This window comes from Musa acuminata, chromosome BXJ2-6 (genome assembly GCF_036884655.1).
Source record: "Musa acuminata AAA Group cultivar baxijiao chromosome BXJ2-6, Cavendish_Baxijiao_AAA, whole genome shotgun sequence".
Classification (NCBI taxonomy): domain Eukaryota; kingdom Viridiplantae; phylum Streptophyta; class Magnoliopsida; order Zingiberales; family Musaceae; genus Musa; species Musa acuminata.
In genome coordinates, this window is record NC_088343.1 from 36,164,060 (window position 1) to 36,187,955 (window position 23,896).

General features: G+C 37.6%; 1 pseudogene; it reads left to right on the plus strand.

Annotated features, from left to right (window-relative positions):
- The first annotated feature begins 159 nt into the window (after nt 1-159).
- LOC135613944 (probable prolyl 4-hydroxylase 9) lies at nt 160-15,782 on the plus strand (annotated as a pseudogene).
- Nucleotides 15,783-23,896: the final 8,114 nt, after the last annotated feature.

Below are 23,896 nucleotides of genomic sequence, written 5' to 3' on the forward strand. Positions count from 1 at the left end.
AACGGTCATTCATGTATTGCTTCTTTTAGCAGAAATCACGCACGCATGTTTTCATTGCAAACATTCACATATAGTGTGGCATTAGATTTCACACATCACCCGTGTCTCTCCCGTATGTGACGTGTATTCCACGTGTCGGATCCCATGTGCAGCGCACCGTAATCCTTCCGGTCAAAAATCTCCAAAACAAACGAGCGACACACCCACAAAAATACCCAAACAGCAGACACCACAAATCTGCCTTCTTGGGTACCGGAGCTTTCCAGTGCTTTAATTTTCCGTATGATTCTTGGTGTGGAAAACAGCACGATCTCTTCCCCCGACGCGCCTTTCTTTCTTTGTTTCTTTCTTTAAAGAGAAACCCCTGCGGCATAAAGGCCAGTCTCCGATCCCATTCCCCACTCGGTTACGACTTCCTATTTCGTGCTGCGGTCTCCATGAAGGCGAACAGGGCCGGGAGGACGAAGGTTGAACTCCCCTTCTTGCTCCTATGCTGCTCCCTCTCCTTCATGGTTGGGTTCTTCGGTTCGGGTCTCTTCCTCCAGGTGTGCCACCGTCTGATGTGGCCTCTTCCGCTCTCTTCTTTCTCTGTGTCTTCGTTTTGATGATCCTGTTTGATGAAGTGGGATTTGAATTGGGTTCTCGCAGGGGTTGCCTGGCGACGGCTGGGCTCGGAGGAGATCGATGGAAGAGGCCAGGGCGGACGAGGTCGAGTTGCCGGCCGTGCCCCATGGGCTCACTGGAGAAAGCAATCCTGCTTTGATCGCCTTCCAGGTTCTGTTTCTCTATCCACATCTTTGTGCTTGTGATTCCGATGAATTAGCGTACAGGTAGAAGTGATGCTTGCTGGTTTGTGCAATTGTGGAGGGTTGGATGAGATTTAGATGAGGAAGGTGAAGTGTGAGTGGGAATTGTACTGTGGCAAATTATAGGAAATGGACTTGTTTGCTATTTTAAGCGATCAAATTTGGATCATTTTTCATGTACAAGCCTTATATTATGAGCATAATCGATCTCTTTGAGCATCCCAGGAATCTCCTGAACCCATTCAATGGACCCCAAAAAAGCACTTTTGATTGCATACCTGGTCAGACATGGCATTCTTTACACATGGATTGGATGGTCAAGATGGTTTTAGCAGAGATATTCCAAACTAATGACTGTGGAAACAAACTCCCTCTGACCACGTGTATTCCTTTGAAAATTCTGATACACACTGTTGACTGTAATTCTAATGCACTAACCTGGAATTTCTTACAGATCCAATAACTTCATTATCAAGAGATGAAGAAGCCACCTTGACCATTCTAACATTTTTTCTATAATTTAGAAGAAGATGATTATGCAGATATCAGGAGATTTCCCCATAGAATTTTAACGGTGTGACTTGCATGATTGATGAAACTACATTAAGATGATTTGAGTTTTTAACTTCTGGGTGATTGGTGATCCTTGTCTTCTTGTCAAGATTAAGAGAACAATTAAGAATTTAGATTAACTAGTTTGTCAACCCTTGGCTTTTTGTGAGATCTTTGACTAGTTAATATTTATTAATCATAGGATTCTTTATGTATATACCCTTCAAATGTCATGTATATCGTTGTATATGTTTGCCTCTCTTTCATTTGCTATAATGCCCTATAAACTCTGTCATATTTGTGCATACTACTCACCATACTGTTTCAATGAACAGTAATGAAGTTAGCCAGGTTAAAACATAGGTTTTCCATGTGTTAACTAATATGCCACTGAATTGCACTTTTGTATAATATCAATATAAACTGTGTTCGTTGCTCCCTTAACTTGCTGTGGGTGCTTGTGCAGAATTGCTTAGGTTTACAAGTTCCTTTTTCTTTCTTTGTTTAAGTTTCTAAGGCTACTCATGATAGATGGAGTGAAGTGAAGGGGTACAAACATAAATATTATATACCTTGATGATCATCATGCTGTTTTGAACAAGGCATGGCCAGATACACAAATACCTATATTGAGGAATATATATGCAAAAATCTGTATCATCTTCTGGGCTCGAAGTTTTGGTTTTCTTGAACAACTGTCACTAAGTTTGTGTACACTGCTAATTCTGGAAAGAGGTTTTGAGCTGGAAACCTCATGCATTTTATTTCCCCAAATTTGCAACTGTCGATCAATGTCAAATTATCATAAAAACTGCAAAATCAAGACTTGAGCCATCAACAGTAGCGCTAAGGAAGGAGGAGACGGTTCCAATTAATAATGGGATAAGGACAAGGTAAACTTTTAGCTCTATGATAATTATAGACCAATTTCAGAATAAGAAATTCTGAATTCCTTTTTAGAGAAATATAAACACAATTACATATATTTTAGCTTCACAAGGTTGATGGAGGGATTATAACTGTCCATGTACATATAGGTTCTCTGATCGAGCAAGTGCTTTTGCAACATTTAATTTATAAAGTTGGTCGAAAAACTAATGACATCTTCTGTGAATTCTTCATAATTTTCTGTGGTCAACATGTTCTACAAGATACAGAAACCACTTAGCATTTGACTGGCACCTTCTGATGTATGATTGGTGATAGATTAAAACACAAGAACTTCTGCATCTTACAATTAATTTTCAGCCATTACTGCTCAAGATTGATCAGAATTTAGTGTTAGTTTCTGGAGTCTGAATGCTGCTCTGAACTCTGATTCTCAAAAATATGATATTATTTTTGCATGTATTTTTTCACCATTAGTTTCTTTTCTGAAGAAGGAAGAGGCATTATCTTATTTTCACTAGTAACAACTTAATACAAGAAGATACTTACACAGGGTTGGAAAAAAAGTGAGAACTGAAAAATGGTTGGAGAAACACCAAAGATAAAGTAAATGACCAAAGCACCACTTTTTTCCTATAATCTCACTGTTGAATCTCGTATTTTGATGATGAAACTACTTGATATATGTTTATGATTTAATCTGCGTTTTGAGTAACGCAGGGTGCTTCGATCAGAATGAGACAATTAAAGCAGGAACATCATGTTGTGCCAGAGGAACATGTCAGAAGATTGGACGTCGGGCCGGTGGATCGGTCGATGTATCGACAGAAGGCTTCGGGTCGTGGACTCGGGCATCGGGCCAAGAAGAGCGGGTATTGTGCCAAGGATATCGGAGTTGCGAAGTCAACTGGCCGATTGGGCAATAGGCTGCAGGAAAGGACGATGCGCCGAAGAATCGGACGAAGCGTCGAGGGACCAATGACATGCCGGACAACTTGGTTAATTGCTTAGGATTAATTGTCTTGATCGAAGTTTTTGTTTTGTGTGTGCAGGATTAACTACGATGAAAGTAAGACATGCAGCAGGAGTTGCGCCGGAGTCATGACAATGATCACGTTGGGAGTTCGAGAGCTCGACGGAAGTTCGGACAGTCGTCCGAGGTTCTACGGGAACAAATCCGAGAAGTCCAGAAGCTTGCCAAAGGAGCTCGTCGGAACTTGCCAAGTGGATCGTCGCTGTCCAGGAGTTTGCCGGAAGTCCGCAGGAGCATCACTGAGGGTTCATCGGATGATCGACGGAAGTTCGCCGGAAACTCGCCGGAAGAAGCGAGTGACGCACCGAAGCAAGCTGCAGAATATGTCTTAGGAAATAATCGTAGTTAGCACTTTGATTAAGTTAGAATTGGGAGGTGATCCCATTAGCTTAATCCTGGGGCAATTGGGCCCCTGAAGAACTCAAATTGGGTCGAATGATTCAACCCATTCGGACCCAAGTTGCTGTGGGAGGTGCAACCGCCCAGGCAGGGAGGTAGCACCGCCCAGGCTATGTCTCCCAGCGAGACTGGGCGGTGCAACCGCCCCAGCCAAGAGGTGCAACCGCCCAGGGCTCAGTCTCCGAGCGAGACTGGGCGGTGCAACCTCCTCTGTCAGGAGGTAGCACCGCCAGAGCTCAAGTTTCGAGCTCTGCCAGGCGGTGCAACCTCTCCAGTCAGGCGATGCAACCGCCTGAGCTCGGTCTTCGAGCTCTGGCAGAGAGGTGCAACCGCCCCTGACAGAGGTGGCATCGCTCAGAGGCTCAATCTTCGAGCTCTGCCAGGCGGTGCAATCGCTCCAGTCAGGAGGTGCAACCGCCTGATCCCGGAATTCCGGGATTTGATCGTTTTGAGCTCCAAATTTGAACTGGGTTGGGGCCTATAAATACCCCACCCATTCAGCACTGAAAAGATACAGACCTACACCGAATTCCTGATCTTTTCTGTGATTCTAAAGAGCTCAAATTTGTGTAAAGTCCAAAAGTTCTCCTCTTTCTGTTCTTCAAGTCTTGAGTTGTAAAGAGAGGAGAGAAAGGTTCTGTAAGGGTTGTCTCCTGAGCCCGTCAAAAGGAGTGAAACTGTAAAAGGGCAGTTGGCCTTCGCCTATTGAAGGAAGGCCTCTAGTTGACGTCGGTGGAGGAAGCCAAAAGTGGAGTAGGTCAAGACTGACCGAACCACTCTAAATCTCTGGTTTGCTTTTATTTTGAGCACTTTATCATTACTGCAAACCTCCTACATAGCTACCGCTCTCTGCGCTTTTACGAACAAGTTTCTAAGTTCTGATATTTCCGAATCTGCATTCAGACGTAAATCGGTGTTTTCGTACGATCTTTACATTGCAGTTTACATTTACGTTTTGATTCTATTTATAACTGCAAACTGTCTTCTGCGCTTTTACGAACAAGTTTCTTTGCAGTTTACGTTTACGTTTTGATTCCATTTATAACTGCAAACTGCCTTCTGCGCTTTTACGAACGAGTGTCTAAGTTCAGATCTTTCCGAATCTGCGCTTAGACGCAAACTGCGCTTAGACGCAATCTGCGCTTAGATGCAAACTGCGCTTAGACGCAAACTACGCTTAGACGCAATCTGAGCTTAGACGCAAACTGCGCTTAGATGCAAACTGCGCTTAGACGCAATCTGCATTTAGACGCAAACTGCATTTAGACGCAAACTGCGTAAACTGCGCTTAGACGCAAACTGTGTTTAGACGTAAATTGCACTTAATCATAAGTAATCTTAGAATCGGCTTTTGCATCAAAATATTTTTTATCGAACGAACGCAGCTTTCGTTTTTAATCGCTGAAAGATTTCTGCTGCACTAATTCACCCCCCCCCCTCTTAGTGCTCTCGATCCTAACAATTGGTATCAGAGCGGGGTATTTCTCATTTCGGATTTACACCCGAGAGAAATGGCTCTTCAAGAGGGCTTTTCGGTCTTTCGTCCACCGTTCTTTAACGGATTGGACTACACTTATTGGAAAACTCGAATGAGAGTTTTCTTGATTTCTCTAAATCTGGATTTATGGAATATCGTTGAAAACGGTTTTCAACTTCCCTCTAAACCGATGAACGAATGGTCGGATTTAGAGAAGAAGTATTTTTCTTTAAACGCAAAGGCTATGAATGCCTTATTTTGCGCTTTGGACAAAAATGAGTTCAATCGGGTTTCTTTGTGCGAAACGGTTTTCGATATTTGGCGCACTCCTGAAATCACGCACGAGGGAACTAGTAGAGTCAAAGACTCGAAAGTTAATATTTTACTGCATGATTTCGAGCTTTTTCATATGAAACCAAGCGAAACCGTTGTTGACATGTACACCCGTTTTACGGATGTCGTCAATGGTTTAAAATCACTTGGTAAAAGCTTTTCGGATTTTGAACTCGTTAACAAAGTTTTGCGCTCACTTTCTAAAACTTGGGATTCAAAAGTAACTGCTATTTAAGAATCGAAAAACTTGAACCAATTTCCACTTGAAGAACTAATTGGTTCATTGATCACATATGAAATGACGTGCAATGCACGTGAAGAACTTGAGAACCACCTTCCAAAGAACAGGAAGGATTTGGGACATAGAACATTTGAAGACCACTCGAGCATAAGCTCAAGTGATGGTGAACTTAAACTACAAATGAAACAAAAATTAAAAAGTAAAAAGAACGGAACTACTTGCTTTGAACGCAAGAAGAAGAACAAAAACTGGGATGAATCGAGCTCCTCCGAAGACGAGGAGAAAATCAACAAAGGCGAGGTGGCAAACTACGCCTTTACGCCTTTCGACGCTGAGGTAATCAAAATGCCTTTAATTTACTTTGAAATTACATGATGCTTTTCATAAAGCATTTCTCCTTTTTTAATTTTCTTGAAAATTGCATGTTTAATAATTTTATAATGAAAATACAAACAATTAGGAATCATGCTTATCATTCTAGTAATTTTGAAAATAATCATGAAAATTACATGTTTATGATAAACAAAATGATTTTGATTAAAAATACCTTGTGAAATCATGCTATATGTGGTTGAGAAGTAATAATGTGTATCATGTTGATTTTCATTGTTATTTCTCGATTTTGAATATATGAAATCATGTTTAATTTGAAGTTATGATTAATGAGTATATATTTTTGAAATTATGTATGATGATTCTTGATTATCGATTTTCATGATAATAACAGTGGCTTTAAAAAAATTGATGTATGTTTTCATAAATGAAAAGGCATGCTAACATGAAATCGACCACTTAAAATGAAACACTTAAAAAGAAAAAAATATATTATCAATGAAATCATGAATCTATTTATGTTATAAATTTTGTGAGCCATAAAAATGATTTTGATGATTCAAATTTGAAATGAGTTTTATTAAAATCATGATCTTGATTTTTCTCTTGAATGATTGTGACTTGTATTCCTTGATATGATTTTTATGCAATTCTTTGTATTTATGAAATGTTTATCTCATCACCCAATTATTTCTTTTTCAATATTCCTCAAGTGATGATATGAATGCATGAGATATTCATGAATTTATTTTGATGTATGCAAATGAGAAGCTTCGATCATGCATGGTAGAATGCAATGTGACAAATTAATACCATGATGATTTAAAATATTTATGATTTGGAATGATGCATATGCTTTTTTTATGATGTGTATCATGAATGCTTTAAATGATAAATGTTTGGAATCATGATTAAAATGAAGTGATAAATACTTAAAAAATATTGATTTAATGTTCGGTATCATGAATACTTCATTATCATACATTAAAATAGTGATAAATATTTTGAAAATAAATGATTGTATCATGTTAGATGATTTTATATATTGTGCATGATAAGCTATAAGTGGTGATTGAAACAATGATTGAAATAATATGAATAATGATTTGGAATCATGCATATAATAATGAGTTTATATGTTTTGAAAATGTGCATGTTTTAATTTGGAAATATAATGATGCACAAATGAGATTGATACTAACCTTTGTCATGATTTAAAAATTGATGTAAAGGGTTTTTCCTTTCTTTTTGACAATGACAAAAGGGGAGATAGCTAGCTTGCACAATTCAAGAAGAAAGCAAAAATTGCACTTCTTAAAAGAGAAGAAATTGCTATCTTGAACATCACCAATAAGTGCTATCTTGCAAATCTCAAGACACACAAATGCAATCATGCAAAATTTATAATTTTGCACATCATTAAAATTTATGATGCTTTGGTGATTATGCATGTTCTAAAATGTTATAAAATTCACTAGCTTGCATGATGTAGAACTTAGCTATATTGAACATCACCAAGGAATGCTATCTTGCCTATCTCAAGAAGCAAAAAGTTAACTTGCACATCTAGCAAAACTTATATTTCAAGAAGCAAGAGTTGCTTTCTTGAACATCTCAAAATTGCTAGCTTGCGGGCCTTAAAATATAGAAATTTTTTGCTAGCTTGAATATGGTAAACTTGCTATCATACTACCATGATGATGAGCATACCTTATCTTCATGATTATATTTGAAAAACTATGGCAAAAATCTGTCCGAATGATTAAACCTGTTAAAATTATTTTTCGGACTTTTTTGATTAAATGATCAAATCACTTGATTGCCATAATTATTTTATACAATTACTTGCTATGATTACATGTTGGAAATTATGTGCTTGAATACAAAAATTTCCATGATAATAAGCATATTTTACCTTCATGATTGTAATTGAATATCTCTAGTAAAACCCTGTCCGAATGTATGAAAGTGTCAAATTTCATTTTCGGATTTTCTTGATCCTAACAATTGGATTTTCTTGATACATTATCCTCTTCCGAATTTAACAAGCATATGTCATATCAAGTTTAATTCACATAATTGATTTTTGACATATGGAATCATCTAGCAAATGCACTTATCATGTGAAAAATATTTTTCGAGAAACATATTTGATGATTCCCTCTTATAAAAGGAAGATATTTTTACATACAAGGATTTGACTCACTTACATATCTTAATCCTTGCAAAAATGAAGTGTGCTTTAATATCTTATCAATTTGAACTTCATATATGGCTTTCCTCCTTCATGTAAAAAGATAACAAATAAAAAGGAAGAAGTAATAAAAGCTATCTCCATGTCATGTTTTCCTCGAGATGTTTGCATAATTGGTATCCTATCACTCACTGTTGGAAAATGACATGAACCAACTTATGGCATCGCACTTATATTTAAAATTTGCTTATATCGGTCTCCTTGTTGTTGATTTTCAAAGGTGGAGAAATATATAAATTGATACTATAAGTGCCATATTTGAAGAATATGAATAGATGTTATGAATGTCATATTATGATGAGATATCAAAAGCAGCATTCATATGAATAGGTGCTATGAATGTCATATCATGTTAAGATATCAAGAAATTGAATCGCAATTTTACATGTTGATATCTTACCATTTGATGATAGCAAACTTGCATGATGGTAACAAATAACAATAGATATTATGTTTTTCATGCAATGAGTTAAAACTTACATCACAAACACTTGATTGTGGTACTTCTCCTTTTTGTTGATGACAAAGGGGGAGAAGTATGTTGATGACATCACATGTTATGCATAAGTTTATGATGACATGTTGCTTGGATTTTTGAATCCAAGAGTTTCTATCAATATGGCATATTGATAGGGGGAGTTTGTTTAAACTCTGGGAGTTAAGGTTAACTCCGTTTATGATGACATGTTGCTTAGATTTTTGAATCTAAGAGTTTCTATCAATATGGCATATTGATAGGGGGAGTTTGTTTAAACTCCGGGAGTTAAGATTAGCTCCGTCATCAAGTAGTTGTCATCATCAAAAAGGGGGAGATTGTTGAATCTCGTATTTTGATGATGAAACTACTTGATATATGTTTATGATTTAATCTGTGTTTTGAGTAACGCAGGGTGCTTCGATCAGGATGAGACAATTAAAGCAGGAACATCATGTTGTGCCGGAGGAACATGTCAGAAGATTGGACGTCGGGCCGGTGGATTGGTCGACGTATCGACAGAAGGCTTCGGGTCGTGGACTCGAGCATCGGGCCAAGAAGAGCGGGTATTGTGCCAAGGATATCGGAGTTGCGAAGTCAACTGGCCGATTGGGCAATAGGCTGCAGGAAAGGACGATGCGCCGAAGAATCGGACGAAGCGTCGAGGGACCAATGACATGCCGGACAACTTGGTTAATTGCTTAGGATTAATTGTCTTGATCGAAGTTTTTGTTTTGTGTGTGCAGGATTAACTACGATGAAAGTAAGACATGCAGCAGGAGTTGCGCCGGAGTCATGATAATGATCACGTTGGGAGTTCGAGAGCTCGACGGAAGTTCGGACAGTCGTCGGAGGTTCTGCGGGAACAAATCCGAGAAGTCCAGAAGCTTGCCAAAGGAGCTCGTCGGAACTTGCCAAGTGGATCGTCGCTGTCTAGGAGTTTGCCGGAAGTCCGCAGGAGCATCACCGAGGGTTCATCGGATGATCGACGGAAGTTCGTCGGAAACTCGCCGGAAGAAGCGAGTGACGCACCGAAGCAAGCTGCAGAATATGTCTTAGGAAATAATCGTAGTTAGCACTTTGATTAAGTTAGAATTGGGAGGTGATCCCATTAGCTTAATCCTGGGGCAATTGGGCCCCTGAAGAACTCAAATTGGGTCGAATGGTTCAACCCATTCGGACCCAGGTTGCTGTGGGAGGTGCAACCGCCCAGGCAGGGAGGTAGCACCGCCCAGGCTATGTCTCCCAGCGAGACTGGGCGGTGCAACCGCCCCAGCCAAGAGGTGCAACCGCCCAGGGCTCAGTCTCCGAGCGAGATTGGGCGGTGCAACCTCCTCTGTCAGGAGGTAGCACCGCCAGAGCTTAAGTTTCGAGCTCTGCCAGGCGGTGCAACCTCTCCAGTCAGGCGGTGCAACCGCCTGAGCTCGGTCTTCGAGCTCTGGCAGAGAGGTGCAACCGCCCCTGACAGAGGTGGCACCGCCCAGAGGCTCAGTCTTCGAGCTCTGCCAGGCGGTGCAACCGCTCCAGTCAGGAGGTGCAACCGCCTGATCCCGGAATTCCGGGATTTGATCGTTTTGAGCTCCAAATTTAAATTGGGTTGGGGCCTATAAATACCCCACCCATTCAGCACTGAAAAGATACAGACCTACACCGAATTCCTGATCTTTTCTGTGATTCTAAAGAGCTCAAATTTGTGTAAAGTCCAAAAGTTCTTCTCTTTCTGTTCTTCAAGTCTTGAGTTGTAAAGAGAGGAGAGAAAGGTTCTGTAAGGGTTGTCTCCTGAGCCCGTCAAAAGGAGTGAAACTGTAAAAGGGCAGTTGGCCTTCGCCTATTGAAGGAAGGCCTCTAGTTGACGTCGGTGACCTCGTCGGTGGAGGAAGCCAAAAGTGGAGTAGGTCAAGACTGACCGAACCACTCTAAATCTCTGGTTTGCTTTTATTTTGAGCACTTTATCATTACTGCAAACCTCCTACATAGCTACTGCTCTCTGCGCTTTTACGAACAAGTTTCTAAGTTCTGATCTTTCCGAATCTGCATTCAGACGTAAATCGGTGTTTTCGTACGATCTTTACATTGCAGTTTACATTTACGTTTTGATTCTATTTATAACTGCAAACTGTCTTCTGCGCTTTTACGAATAAGTTTCTTTGCAGTTTACGTTTACGTTTTGATTCCATTTATAACTGCAAACTGCCTTCTGCGCTTTTACGAACGAGTGTCTAAGTTCAGATCTTTCCGAATCTGCGCTTAGACGCAAACTGCGCTTAGACGCAAACTGCGCTTAGACGCAATCTGAGCTTAGACGCAAACTGCGCTTAGATGCAAACTGCGCTTAGACGCAATCTGCATTTAGACGCAAACTGCATTTAGACGCAAACTGCGTAAACTGCGCTTAGACGCAAACTGTGTTTAGACGTAAATTGCACTTAATCATAAGTAATCTTAGAATCGGCTTTTGCATCAAAATAGTTTTTATCGAACGAACGCAGCTTTCGTTTTTAATCGCTGAAAGATTTCCGCTGCACTAATTCACCCCCCCCCCCCTCTTAGTGCTCTCGATCCTAACACTCACAATGTAGATTTTTATCTTGTAAATCATATCTCATAATTACTATGTTTGACAGTTCTGGGGCATTCCTTAGTGCATCAAAAGATTCAACTGGAACTTTGGAGCAAATTGAGAAAAAGATTGCCAGAGTGACCATGCTTCCAATAGAAAATGGAGAGGTAGATTGTTTGCGACTAAAATCTGGACTTGAATCAGAATGTCATTTCTCTTATATTGCTTCCAAGTCGATTATTCATTCATTCTATCACTTAAATCTTATATCAGGATTTTCATTTCTTAATTCTTATATTGATATGCCATATATTTCGTTAGCAAATTTTGTATCATGTGAGAAAATAATTCAAACCATATAAATGCTTTAAGAGCTAGTTTAATAATCTGATAAGGCACATGAGGACAAATAAAAAATTTATTATATGTTATGGTAAAGCTAACTTCAATTCTCTATAAGAATTATGTTGTTAAAGAATTTCTGACATTTTATTGTATTTGGTCTCATGTTGACTTTCCTTTAATAGGTGTAGGCCTTGGAGTTCTAGCTAATTACACCATGGATTACCTGTTAGATACTTGGTAATACAGATGCAAAATATATTCAGGACTTCAATTTTTGAAATGTAGCCCTCCAATGAGAATGACATGAGATAATTTTTCTCTAATTTTAGTTGGACCTTTTTGAGTGCACTCAGAGCTAAGCTGGAGAAGTTCTATGAAAAATATTCTAACAGTGCCATTAACACAAATCTGTGACCTTGAAGGCTTAATATGAAGTCAACGTACAGTCTGACCAATGTACATCCTAATGATTATTTGTGAAGGAAAGGGCTGACTTTAATATGAATAGATATTGTGGTAATATATGGTTAACGTTTCTTTTTCTCTTTGGATGAAGACTGAGGCATAGCCTCTGTGATTCATTTTGTAGGGAGTGGAACAGTTAAATCCATTTGATAGCCATAGCCATTGAAAGTTCTGGATATGGAAAATAGATGCATTTCCATAATCACAGTATCTTGCATCAATCTACCAAGGACATATCTTTGTCTCTCTTTTGAGAAGGAAGTTAAACTTGATAATATGTTCAAGTTGCAACAAGTTGCACTGTTTGATGTTTTAATGCAAGTATCATACATTCTTATGGATTCTATGGATTTAAACAAGCCTATCGTAGTACATTTTGAGCACAATTTTGATGCCTAAGAATGTATTTATCTTAACATTTTGACACTCAGCATATATATATTTAGAATAATTTCCTACACTCCAGTAGTTTCTTTTCCCACACGTGTGAAAGTTTTGATGACTTGAAGTCTAAGAAAGTGGTTTATTCATGCTTAGGCTTGGTTATCCTGCCAAAAAATTATAACCCAAATCCTGAATGCATCGACTTTGATATTGGACAAATTACAATGTCATTACAAAATCCAGGACTTCAACTGTGTTAGTCATTATGCAATTACCGAATCTCATGCATTTTTTACTGAATTAAAAGTCTACATAAAAATCAGTCTTCTAGATTCCTTAATGCTAACAAATGACCTACATTTTCTCTTTTTCTCCTTTTACCTTCATGGATATATTAATTTGTTTGTTAAGAAATATCTGGGACATCACTATGTTGCAGGCCTTTAATGTCCTTCGGTATGAGACTGGACAGAGATATGCTTCTCATTATGATGCCTTCAGTCCAGATGTGTATGGCCCACAGGAGAGCCACAGGGTACCTACTTAGCTGTATCATTTTCCCATGTTTTCTGTGATGAATATACTTTTGTTCCTGTTACTCCTGAATTTTCAAGGTCTGTTGCTTAGGTTTAGTTGCTTCTGATCTGAGTTCTCAAATTGCTATTTTACATCGATAATACTATGCAATACATAATAAGCATTCTAAATTTTCAAATTCCAACCATGTAATAGGAACCATACTTTGCCCAACTTCCATGCATGGAATTCTGAACCAACAAAATCAGAGTAAGAAATTGACTAATCCTTGATCATACATAAGTTGCTTCTCCTATGCATATCTGAGGTGGCTAGTAAATGCTACAAAACATGGAATAAGAAAACAATTAACCAATCTGTGGTGAAGCAGGATCACAAAATGATATTTATGCCGAACAATTTTCTGTTTTTTGCATATCATGTTGGAATTTGAAGGTTTCCAAAATTTCTAAGACAAAAACATACAGCCTTGGCATGTGAAAGTATTCGTACCTTGTTAAGTCTTTTATTTACTTCCTTTCACTAGGTTCTAATCCAGTGAATATGTCAACTGCAAATAGACACCTGCAAATTATTAAAATCATAGATGCATAGAAATATCTAAAAGAAAAAAATTCCACTTTTTCCCTCAGTTTGTTCTTATTGCCTGCATATATCTGATGGTAATTATTTTTTCCATTTTTTTGTTTTCTGAGAACAATATCACCATTCATTGTCTAAAAAAATTAATAGGATTTAATATGATGCACGTTTTATTAGGTCACCATATCCAGGTCAGTAATTACATTGAAGCAATCAATATTGTTTTGAAAATATGTACTATAACCTATGCAAATATCATAATGAAAACTATAAGATTCTGTTAACTCTGAAGCTGTGTCGAACGCAGGTTTGCCTCAGCTTAAATCACAGAAATTGATGGATTTCTGCCAAGGCCGGTCCCAAATTTTATTAATGAAATTTCAGTCACTTCCCTAGTTATAGAGATTTTGTCAAATTTGAGTGTTTCGGGTCCATTTCTGGTGGTTCAACAAGAATTGAGCAATTGCTGTTAATATCGTTGGCTTAAAATTTAAATTCATACTTTTAAGGTTTTCCCTTAGCACATTTGATGAAAATAATGAAATTGAAAGTTTAGGTTCCATTTTTGTTGCATGCAATTTTTACTGAGTTTGCTCAAGTCAGTATTTTTATTGTTCATTTGTATTATATTTGCAGTTTATAGAAGCCATCTTAACAATTACCATTAGATTATTTATTTTGAGCAATGTGATCAGGTTGCTACTTTCATATTGTACCTGACAGATGTTGAGGAAGGGGGAGAAACTGTTTTTCCTTTTGAGGTAGGCGTACGAAAAGAGATACCACACTTCAAATTTAACTTGCCTGATAACTTTGGTACATGAATCATGTTGGATTTGCAGAATGGGTCGAATATGGATATCAAGTACGATTATGAAAAATGTATTGGTTTGAAGGTCAAGCCACAAAAGGGCGATGGACTTTTATTCTATTCAATGTTTACAAATCACACTATTGATCCTGTGAGTTCTCTTTTATCTAGTGGCTCTTTTACAATTGCTTTCTTTGTGCAAGTGGGAAAGCAATTATTGTTTGCTTATTAATGGCTGATAATACTCAGATACACCACATCGATACTATTTTCACCATGTTAATTAGTAGTTTAATTGCTAGATATAACAATTTAACCAATACTTCTCCAGAAACTGATATATAAGTTCTGCTGATCACTACCTAGCAAACCATAATGATATGACCTACAGTCTAGTAGATTGAAGGACGAAGATGTGAGGTCGGTCGACAGAGCAGATCTTTCCTAGCTTACAACTTGAAATATTATTCCTGGGAACAAAGCATAAAATGGGCAGATCAAGAAAATAATTGCAAGTAGTTGATCGTGATCATGAATTTCAGGAGAACAGGCTGCAAAACACTAACCCCTGGACCATTTATTGTTTCTTGTTAGCAAAGAAGAGTTTTGGTTCCTAAATAAATTTTACTTTTTCTGCAGACGATAGAAAAGAATATTTACTTCCAACTTCTTGTGTTTTCTGTTTGTAGTTGCCTGAGCATTTGAAGAAAACATTTGATTAACATGCATTAAGGTAACTAAACTTGTAATTTTAGAAAGTGAAGACCAAGTCATTGTGTTTATCCTCGTACCAGGTGAGACTGCAGATTAACAACTGGTGGAATATGATAGTATACTAATCTGAGGTGAAAGTATGGAGAGTGGATTATTTAGTTGGACAAATTATAATCCGATACTTTCAGGATATAGTATGTGTTTTCACATTGAAGATTTATTGAAAGAAAAGTAATTGTTTACTTTGTCATTCCATCATGGTACTATTAGATGCAAATTTGAAAGAGGGTACTAAAAAGAACTCTGAATAGTTTGTGCTGCTTTTAGCTTGAATTAATTAATTATTGTTTAAATTATGTCACTGACATTATGGTACCTTGTTCGCAAATAACGATACCTCCTTTCCCTTCTCTATTTGATCTTCTACTCCAATTGATCAGACCTTGTTCTCCTTGCAGACATCACTTCATGGGAGCTGTCCAGTGATTAAAGGCCAGAAATGGGTGGCTACTAAATGGATCAGAGATCAGATACAAGACTAGCTTGACGATGACTGCATCGATGCACTTATTCATTCTTCTTTTTGTGTTTAAGTTGATTAAATTGAGACATACAGAAGACGTGTCAGGAAGAAGAAAAATAGTGTCTTTTAGTACGAGTTGTTGAACAGAAAGTTTTGGTGTCCATTAGGTTGTGGTCTTGATACTGAAGTGTCATGTAGCCTCTCCTGAGAATATGAATAGCATTATTAAAGATGAATCCTCCATAGGAAAATGAAAATTTATTGTGCATTCTAAATCTACATCCATCCTTGAGAATTCCACTCACATGATAACATAATGACATTGTGTTTGAAAGTTCATATTACAGCCATTATTTTTAGGTTGATTAAAACGATTGGATTTGATTACCGGTCTGCTTAGCTCATCTTCCTCTTATTATTTCTAGATTCAAGGGTGAAAAAAGGAATCATACAATGGGAAAAAAAAAAGATCTGCCTCACTTGTACTAAGATGCATACAAATCAAGTTTCTACATTAAGAAAAATATAATTGACGTTTTGGTTAGCTTGATATGGTATGAACCCGTATACATAGGATTGTCCGAAATATAATTGACGTTTTGGTTAGTTTGATATGGTATAAACTCGTATATATAGGATTGTCTGAGGTGTCTCCGACATAGAAATGATAAACTCCTTATCACTTACATGAAGATTGAGGTTGAGAGAGATTATCTGATCTAGTCACTTCGATGCTCAAGTTAGTAACTCAAAATATATGAGTGCGGACGTAAATAGTCAAAATAAGTCTCCCTTTCTCTGTGTTAAAGTAATCTTTTATACTTTTCATAAAAAAGTTTCCTTTATGATTGTCTTTCTTATCATAAACAATAAGAAGGAAGCTTGTGATTGTCTTTTCGATTATAAATGATAAGAAGGAAGTTTCATATTATCCTTCCTCATTAGACACCACATGATAGTGATATGTCGGATGATTAGCCGACAATATATCCCCTATCATTTGTCATCTCTGATGGCATGCATCGGGACTCTTTTAAGAGGGGCTCGAAGTATGATATTTAGTTCATCCGACATGTGAGTAATAGGAATTTTTCTTGCGGGTCGGGTCTTCTCGACGTACGTGCCTTAGGCACATATTACCTTGTGCCTCTCTCATGATAGATTTCTCTTTATGAAGATCAAGTTTTCCTAACTCATGCGTCTTGAGCACATTTTATCATGTGCCTCCGTCATGACAAATTTCTCATTACTCGAGTGAGGTTTTTTCGACTGACGTGCCTCGGGTATATTTTATTTTATACCTTTATTGTGATGGATTTTTGTAATTTTCAAGTCCATCTAGTGCATTTCAAATCTTTCATCTGGCATGTTTCGAATCCTTTATCTAGTACTTTTTGAATCTTTCATTCAACACTTTTCGAGTCCTTAATTCATTAGCATCCCTTTGGAAGTGTCTCGAAGGGACACTTGTCTCAATCATGGCAGGAGAGAGATCGACTTCCTCCTTATAAATCCCCCTTCACCTTATGGGTATAGCTCATTCTTCCATTTGAGCCTCCAAAGCCTCATTAGAAATATTCTTAGCTTCGTTTTGGTTCCCTGCAAGGTGAGTTGGTTCTTGAGTCTCTCATAGTCTTGATGTCGGTTTAGCAACAGATCGATCTTCTATCATTCTGCTCCTTTATCTCTTTAGATTAGGATATCTCTCCTTTCTCATATAAGTTTCTCTCAATAAATTAATCGTCAGTCAATCAAGGTCCATACTTCAACTTTGGGCAGCCTTAGGGTGGAGGAAATCTCAACCCCCTTTTCATTAGGGAATGTAGTTCCTATGAACCCGAAAGCTCTTCAGGACTTAGAGTTCATAAAAAGCTCATATTTCTATGATTTAGTGGTGAGTGCATCACTTCTGGATCACCTATGAGTCAAGTATTCTATCCCAATCCAGTTTGACTTGCAAGTCTCTCGACCCAGTTAGCATCCATTCAATCTCGTGATGCTCTCTAGGCAGAACTTCGTCTTCCTCTCCATCCAATGATAGTGTCCTACTTACATTGGTGGAAGATATTATCTTCTCAGATAGCGCCTAACTTGTAATGCTATCTAATAGTGTTCATCGGGAAATGCTAGCATGACGACATTACTCTGACATGTAAACTTTTTTTGACTTATTTTTTACTACGTAAGAGGAAAAGTTACTACTATTTGGTTGCTGAGGGGGGGAGAGACGGTTTTAAAGTTAGTGGAGCCCCTTCCAACCATAAGGGTTAGAATGAGTACTTCTTTTTCATAAGTCCAAGTTAAGATTGGAGGTTTGATCTCATCTGATCGATGCGTTGCATAGATAACACCCCTCCCTTTCTTATCGAATGAGGATGCAGATCAAGTGCTTTAACTAAGGGATATATTCTCTCCCTCTAAGGCTATCTAGAGCATGGATGTCCCTCTTTTAATCCTATGCTATCTTATGATTGTGAATCTTTACAAACATTAATCTATATTCTTTAAAGAAGAAGGTGCCTAGCTCCTCTTTGGGTATGGCAATGGCCTCTTCGACTCTAGCCACTATTTGTGAATTCAGGTCCAATTCGGTTTAACCACCATGCTAGCTTCGATAAGCGAAGAAAGAAGTAGAAGACTATTGTAACGAAGATGCCTCGCCCTCAAAGGGGTGTGGAACTCAAGGAGCCAATTCTCGATAAGAAGCCTCCTACCTCTGTAGCACCGAGTCCTTCAAAAGGTTGTTGAAGTTCTCAATCCTCTTTGGGAAAAGGAGAAGATAGACCAAGATCGATGTTCGATTTATATAGGGGCGAGTAGCTATTTAAATAGTCGACCTGCCAGACTCGACCCTAAGAGTACCATTGTAGTCAAGATGGTGAGGGTTTGTATGAGGGGCAGAAGGCATGTAGTGATGGTATTGCTAGTTACAAGTGCCCTACAAGCTAATCATATGAGTAATGACACGTGTGACACGTTGCACATTCTATTTTTTGTTATTATTATGGTATTTTCTCACTTTATATTTGGTAAATATATATTAATGTCTTTAGATATGTATAATGAGAATTAGATTATGATGAGATTATGATAATAAGATCAATTCAACTTTAAATAAATATCATAAATATTCTTGGTCATAGGTCACTCGAGAGGGATATCGAGATAACTGGACAGATTGGTATACTATATACTGGTCTATATAATGGATGCAGTTAGTCTTATAGCTACCCATATGGGGACACTAGGGATATAATATATGTGTTCATTAGAGAATAAGTTCACTGGATGATTTGCTCACGAAATGCTAGATGGTTAATGATGCCTCATCATTAGAAAGTGACTTTATGGTCTCAATTATGTTTGGTCTTTAAACTTAAGATACCAAAAATATCTTGTTTAAGTACTCCATTCTTTAATATATGACTTATAGGTCTGGAAGTTTCAGATCTAACACAGTTGGTCATCGAGAATGACAACCAACCTTACAAAGGAATTGAGTGTCAATAGAGGATCATCTACTCTCGATATCATGATAGAAATATCCTATGTATTCTCACTCAAACAAATCCTGAGCCAAGGTCAATCATATCATGATGAATCTGATCTGATAAGTATGAGATTTAGATTGAGAGAGAAATTCGGGAGAATCCGATTAAAGTGAGACTCAAATATATTTTGTATGGGCCTGACAATGCTAAGTATAACTCATGGCTAGCTTAATATTGGGCCTAGAGGGTCACACACATATGATGGATAATGAAATGAATAGAGGATCAGATATATGATATATGATAAGCCCTTGTATTAATAGATTCTTGGGTGAGACCCAATAGGGATTAGAATAGTTATTAAATACGAATTCAATATCCATTAAGTTAAGGGGTTATTGGATAAAGATGCAATACCCAAAAGAAGAATCCAATATGGTTAGTTGAAGGAGACTCTTTATAAATAGAAGTTGGGACTAAATGGGCCACAAGCTAGACCCCTTAAGCTACCAGCCTCCTAATCTCCTCCCCCTTTTTTTCCTCCAATTGATAGCCCCCTCTCAAGTGCGTGAGGATAGCAACAAGGGCCGAATTCTTACTAGTTGCTGCGACATGGTGGTGTACGAATGTGAGGAAGAAATGTGTTGTGCGAGGAGATGCATCGTCATTGCGTCTACCATGTGGATCACCACTAGAGAGGAGTTTATGAGATCTTCTTCATCCATAGATTGAGATCTATAGATTAGGAGATATACGATCTCCCCTAGGTGAAAGTGTCTCACATATCTTACATAGTTTTCAGTTTTTACAAATTTTACACTTTCAATCGATGCATGACAATTCGATATGATTCTTTTATGAAACCAATTTTTATTTTTATTTTTTTATTACATATGTGATGCTCTCTACGGTTTCCCAATAGGTGTATATTGAGAAATCTAGGGTAGCATCACATGTGTAATGAAGAATAAAAAAATAAAATCCTAAAATTTCTTGCATAAAAGGTTTCTCGTCGTCATACGAAGATTGGTACGCAAAAACCCGCAAAACTAAAAAACTACATGTATACGAAAGATAGTTACCTAAAGAGATCGTATATCCCTGAAAACCTATAAATCTATAGGAGAGGATGAAGGAGGTCAATTGTCCTCCTCTCTAGCGATGATCCACATGGTAGACACTGTAAAAATACTCTTCAAATCGCTATACAATCATCCTTTCCACGTGCACCACACGATCAAGAAGGGGTCGACCCTTCTTGCTGTCTATATGACCAAAACCAGGACTATTAGCTAAGGAGGAGAGGGAGAGAGGAGTACAAGAGGTGACAACCAAAGGGTCTAGCCTATGGCCCTTTGGTTCCAACTACCCAAGCCTCTTAGATTAGTATATCTCTATACATAATTCTCTTATTTGCTCTTATTGGATCTCATCCATAGGATCCAACAATTCATGGGCTTATTGAATATCAAATAAGATAGAAGCTCTAATAGATAACTTATATTTGAACCTCTACTCATCACAACACCTATCATATATGCGTGACCCTCCAGGCCTAATATCGAGCTAGTCATGAATCATACCGATCAAAACTCTTTTTAGTTCAGTGAATTATTATCTTCATAATAATTCACTCGATTCATCGACTATGGACATACTATGACACTACGCCGTAGTCCCTATATGATACAGGGGAATCCAATCCATTGAACTTGTCTATCCTCAATTACCATATATCTATAGTCCTTCATCGTTCTAATATCCCAAAGATTATATACTGGGTATGGTGCTATAAGGCCCAGACAATTTCTACTCTAGTCTCTCTAATTAGATTCTCATATAGAACTCTTTCTTTCTCAATCCGAATAACCTTAGCTAGGGATTTTCCTAAGCAGGAATACATGGGATATTCCTCTCATAACACTGATAGCGGATGATCCTCTATCGATACTTAATAGCCCTCGTAAGGTTGGTTATCACTCTCGATAACCGGCTATGGGGTGTGTAGAATTAATTTCAAAAGAAAACAGACAGCATAGTTTTTTTGGATAGAAAATGAATGAACTCACAAGAAAAGTTGACAATACAATCGTATTTGCTAGAATGAGTTTTTCGTGCAGAAAAGGAGCAAACACATGAAGAAACATCGACATCATAATTGTATTTGCTAGAATGAGTTTTCCGTGCAAAAAAGGAGTAAACACATGAAAAAAACATCGATAGTACAATTGTATTTGCTAGAATGAGTTTTCCAAATAGAAAAAGAGTGAACTCACAAAGCAACTTTGGTAAAAACAAAAAATACCTCACCACTAAGTTTAAAATCACAAAGGGATACAGAAAGATCACCACCCTAAGGATAATAAACAAAGATACAGAACTGTAAGCAAAAGACTCACCACTCAAGGACACATCCAAGAGATATAGAGTTCAAAATAGCACTCTAAGAGAGTTTCTACCAATATCATGAGTTTCTAAAGTCTTTTCTAAGCCCTAAATACTAAAATAAGTACTTGTGCATGAAACAACCCTTTATGCAGAGAGAATTTCGAAATTAAGTATTTTATAGCTACTAACCAACTCTTTTAATTGCATTCCTTGGTCATGAAGAAAAGCATCTTAAAACAGCCTTAACTCTGTGCAGGGAATATGCTGAAAAGCTGTCATATTTGAGTGGGTTGAGTTGAAGATTATGAGGCAATATTGTTGGCTGAAAAAAATACCATATCATCAACAAGGTCCATATGAGTAGATTGTAGCAAATTAGACACTCTCATGTCACTTATACAAAATATCCTTAGTGTCTCAAGTCTAAGTACTAGATACACCACTAGGATGATGTAATCACTGTCTAACAATGAGATATCATCAATTATATAATATTCTCTAAGCGGATTAATTAGTAAACTCATTCTTTAATAAACATTTGTGTAGTATCCCTAATATCCCCACACGAGTAGCTATAAGATTAGCTTTCTCCATCATATGGATAGGTATGTATCACACTAATATAACCGGTCATTTTGATGTCCCTCTCGAGTGACTTATGATTGCGATTATTTAGGATTTGAGTTTAAAGGTGAATCGGTCTCATTATCATGATCTCATCATGATCTGATTCTCATTGCACACATTCATGGACAAAACAATATATGCAATATATAATATAAAATAAGAAAATACTAAATAAATAATAAACAAAAAGAGTGTGTCTCATGTCACATGTGTCATCACTCACGTTATTGACTTGTATGACACTTATGATTAGCAATCCATGTTTCTATTTCACCTTCTTTGTAAAGTACTCTTTGTAGTTTCTCTTCTAGTGTATGTCTTTGTCGTAGTGGAAGTACTAGCATTTGTCTTGGCAACCTTTTCTTTACTTGATTTTTTCTTGCCCTTGCCCTTCTTAAGGGACTTATTTGCCTTCCTTTTCTTTCTGGTCTCACTAACATAGAGATTTGACTTCTCTTTCTTGATGGTGCTCTTAACCTCTCTCAACATATTGATGAGCTCAGGGAGAGTCACCTCATGCTTATTTATATTAAAATTAATGATGAATTGTGAAAAAGAATCTAGTAGGGACTAAAGCACAAGATCCACACATAAGTTATCCTTTAGGACCATTCCTAGACTCGTAAATTTTTCTATCCATTCAATCATCTTAAGGACATGGTTCTGACTTGGTGTCCCCTCATATCCTAGCGTGGAAGAGACTTTTAGATATCTCATATCATTGAGCTCTTCCCTGTTCCTCAAACAGTTTACAAAGATACAAGAGAATGGATCTGACATCCATATTGTTATGCTACCTTTGTAACTTGGGAGTCATAGAGCCCAACATATAATACTTAGCAAGAGTAGAGTCATCTATGCATTTCACGTAGCAATAATCTCATCCTCGCTTGCCCCTTCCTCGGGTGTAGACATCACTGTGTCAAGGACATATACGATTTTCTCTACCGTGAGAACAATTCTCAAGTTGCCGAGCCAATCTGTGTAATTTGGACCAGTGAGGTGATTGACATCAAGTATGCCACATAAAGGATTTGAAAGTAATATTTTCTTAAAATAAATATATAACATAAATAAATAACATACAGATTTTATAAAAATAAATAATTAAGATAAGGTTTTCTATCTTAATCTACTCTCACTATTTTCTCGCGAAACACACAACTCTCTCCGGTATGTAAATTGAAGGCCCTCGATAGATCTCTAATACTAATCAGGATCCAATAAGTGTATTAACATAAACTCGAGGGACTCGATCAATTACGCTAAGCCTGAAAAGGTATGCAACTCTTACCGATCACAACTTATTGCGATTCCCATCCTATTTGGCCTCCGAACTATTATGGCCTCGAGGGAATCAACCAACCATGATGTTCGATTAAGTTATCACCATCATTATAAGATGAGTCTGATTCGATGATATACCCTCGAGGGACTCGACCAAGCATATCATGTCCTTAGGTCATCGGTGACGTCTCTATGTCATAGGCAAGATCTCGAATCTCAATATAAGGGAGCCTCGAGGGACTTGACCAACTCAACCTATGTCGAAAATCGATTTCTCCCTATAACGATAGAAGGTCACATGGGTTAATATAATTATCTCACATTTACTAACTTAATATTATCGAGAGATGGGGCTTTGATTCGATCTCTTAATATGTCATGTCACATATAC